Source organism: Quercus suber, unplaced genomic scaffold (genome assembly GCF_002906115.3).
Source record: "Quercus suber isolate HL8 unplaced genomic scaffold, Cork oak 2.0 scaffold_499, whole genome shotgun sequence".
Classification (NCBI taxonomy): domain Eukaryota; kingdom Viridiplantae; phylum Streptophyta; class Magnoliopsida; order Fagales; family Fagaceae; genus Quercus; species Quercus suber.
The window spans coordinates 590,913-594,767 of NW_027069948.1; the positions used below are offsets into that span (position 1 = coordinate 590,913).

The window sequence follows — 3,855 nt, forward strand, 5'->3', positions numbered from 1 at the left end:
TAATTTATACATTACACTTAACCTCCTACTATCTATTTTTCTATTAATTCTAACATAATTTAGCATTAATAGAGGAATTTACTCATTAATATTTAGTATGTTTTTGTAGAAATGAATAAATTGACATTTCAATGTTAAGTTTTGTCAAGCTTAACACAAAAACAAATAATAGGAGGGCACTAAAACATAATTTCAATTTTGAAGGTTCAAACTTGCATCTCGATGTTCAAGGGTTAAGTGTAATTGAAATCAAAGTGATAATTTAATATAAAAAGTGAAATTTGCCAAAAAATAAATGAACCGAAATGATTTAAAAACCATTAAAAAAATATGCCTTAAAAAAAAACACACACACACACACACTTAAAGTACAATTAGCTCATGGCATATTATCTATAACATCATCAATTAATTGTCCCAATGAAAAGTGAGAAGACCCACCATCCATCAAGGCCATCCTACTTCTTTCAGTCATCTCCTTCACCCTTTGTTTGATTATCAATCATAAAATCTCTCCTAGAATCCAATATGATCTCCACGGCTAAATTCAACTCCTTCACCATTTCGAAGGCATTCAACTGTTGTTCAGCGTAAACTGGCCAATTAGCAGCAATTGGCACACCAAACCAAAGACTCTCCAATATAGAATTCCACCCACAATGCGACACCAACCCTCCTATTGCAGGATGTGATAAGATTGCCACTTGTGGTGCCCAACCAATGACCTTTCCAATCCCAGCCGTCCGATCCAAAAATCCTTCTGGCAAGACTTCCTCCAAATTCTCATAATTAGTGGGAAGTGCAATCTTACCTTTTGGAGGGGGTCGTCGTAGGGACCATAAAAATCGAAACCCACCTTGATCAAGAGCTTGTGCGATCTCCCTCACTTGATTGTCATCCAAACTCCCCATGCTCCCAAAACACAAGAACACCACAGATAATGGAGGTTGATTATCAAACCACTTCATGATATCATCAATTCTTTGATCGTGTGATCCATTGGACCCCACATGACTATCGTCGCTCTTCAAGTTTAAGATAGGTCCCACTGGGTACACTGGGGGAGTATTTTTAGCCTTAGACAGAATCGCATAAAATTCAGGCTCCATAAACGTGTTCACAATGATGCCTTTAGTTTCTTTCCACCTTCTAGCACAATCCAGGGTCAGAGATGCCCCTTCCTTGCTTAGCTTTATGGCCCTAGCCGGGACTGGGTTAACAAAACTCGGCACGACCAACTTATCATCTGAGTCTTTGAATAACTCGGATGTATCCTGGTTGTGCCCATCACGAAGGCTTTGGAGATGAAGCACGAGACTGAGAAAACCTGCACTTGCAGTGAAAAACACATAAGTTGGAACCCCAAATTCATTGGCGACGTCTACCATCGTTGCACAGAACAAATCGATCACAAAACCGGCGAGATGAGGCGAGTTAGAACCTGACCTCGATTGTTTGAGATTGGTAACAGCTTCTTTGACGTGGGGTTTTTGACTTTCAATGTATAAAGAAAGAAAAATCATGGGATTGGTTTCTTGGTTTAGAACATACTCTGGGAGATCAATAAAATGTATATGTTCTGTATATGTGGAAGCATTGAGATTGAGAGATTCAGTGTAGGCAGCAACCTTGGGGTCAAATGATTGTTTCGTGATGAGGACTGTGATGTAGAGCTTGTGATCTCGATCAACGAGGAGCTTTGCAATCTCTACCATTGATAAAAGGTGACCAATACCCAGTGAAGGAATGAAAACTAGCTCTGCTTTCTTCATTGTAAACACTGGAGATTAATGGAAAGAGAGAAATGTTGTAAAATGTTCACTCTTTTCCTTTCGTTTTGTGTAGAGCTACAAAACGTGGTTATGAATAGGGCTAAACTGCCAAAGAATCTTTTCAAAACAGCACAAGGAATAAAGGGATCGACTTTTCCTGCCTGGCATTAGTGGCCAAGTGTTTGATCCTCTCATTACCAACATCTGCCGACTGCCATGACCCACTACCTCAAATAAACAAACTGAGTAATGACCCACTAGTAGCTGAAGCCTCTTTCCCCAAATTCTCCTTTTATTTTATTTTATTATTATTATTTTTTTTTTTTTCACACTAGGAAGAATGATCAAGAAGACCTGGATAGCTTTAATAGCTGAGGCCAAAAAGTGTTGGTGTGAAGAAATCCAATTAACATTGAAATCAAGCTTTTATTTTTTTTATTTTTTATGTTTTCACACCAGGAATAATGATCAAGAAGACCTGGACAGCTTTAACAGCTAAGGCCAAAAAGTATTGGGTGAGTTTGGCATTTACTTTAAACTTTAGTTTTTATGTACAGTTTTTTAAGATTTCATTTTTTTTCTCGCATTTTATTATATTTTTAAATTTTCTCAAGGTACAAGTATATTTTAACATATTTACAAAAAATTAGATAAACTGTTCTCAAACAGACTCAAATGCGATTGAGTGAAAAGATCTAATTAACACTGAAATCAAGCTCTTACTAATGGAGTCAACAAACTGGTGCTAAGAGCATATAAAGTCATCAATAGGAATAAAGTGTTAAGTGGGTTGGATCAAGTTCAGTAAAAAATCAGGTTTTAAGTGGGTTGGATTTAGTTGGGTATGGGTTGGGTGAAGTTATGGATTAACCTGTATTTTTTAATATGCAAAAAAAAAAAAAAAAAAAAAAAAAAAAAAAAAAAAAAAAAAANAAAAAAAAAAAAAAAAAAAAAAAAAGAAAAAGAAAAAGAAAAAAGGAATTCAAATGTAGTTATTAATTTTGGATAGTTGATGTCATATTATCACATTGTTTAGCATTTGGAATGATTTACTAGTTTATGTGGTCTTTTTTCTTTTTTTTTTTAATTTAAAAAAAAGGATCAATTCACATGTTAGACAATTTGACCCTTACTTCATGTCGGGTCTAGATCAACTGGCTTTGCTCCTAGTAAAATATTCTAAGGTATTTTTCTTTGGGTTAATGTGTTGGGTCCAATTTTTGCCAAGTCTAGTGATATTTCACAAAAATTAGGGAAACAATCTCCTCCAATTGAATCATCAAATTCTTTCCAATTTTTAGCCAGATGTATAACAAATGACATTTATTTATTTATTTCAAATACCACATGTCTTACATCTACATAAAAATAAGAGAATTAATTGGAGGATTCAATTAGAGGGGATTTAATCCTTATTAGTCCAACTTATCCCGAGTAGCATATCACTTACTCAAGCAAAATTTGTCATGTGGACCGCTATCTTTAGAGCATAAGAAATACTCATTACTGAAAATATGGACTTAATTATTGAAGCCCATCCTTCAAGGCAAATTTTTTTAAGATGGGAGAACTAAGCATCAACACGAAGGGCTAACTGCAAGAAGCTAGAGGAAATAAGCAAAAGAGAAAATGCAGGGAAAATGAGTGTGAGTAGACCTGGCAAATTAGACCTAAACCTATTAATATCACGCACAAAAAAATAATGGTAAGGATAACAACCCATTTTCTTCTTATAAGTTTATGATGAGAGCATTGCATTGAAACAAGTTAAGATAGTAGATCTACTTTAATTATGAATTCCTTATAGAAAATGACATCTTTTCATTTTAATAATCGAGAGAAATTTTTGTTGAAAACAAGCTGCCAAAACAACAACACATAATACAACAAGCAGATATGATAGCAAACACAAAACAAAACACTTGCTCACTAGGCTAAATAGAGGACCTACAAGACCTAAGAAAGTCTATAGATAGTCCCCATTAACAAATAAATTTCTTTGCAAGGGAATTGCATGACCCTTTCAATGCAAGGGAAGACCATTTGCACTCAGTTCTCATTTTCAACTTCTTAATGGAAGTAA

General features: G+C 34.9%; 1 pseudogene; it reads right to left on the minus strand.

The window, feature by feature from the left end:
* Positions 1 to 338: 338 nt before the first annotated feature.
* On the minus strand, positions 339 to 1,950 carry LOC111998008 (putative UDP-glucose flavonoid 3-O-glucosyltransferase 3; annotated as a pseudogene).
* Positions 1,951 to 3,855: the final 1,905 nt, after the last annotated feature.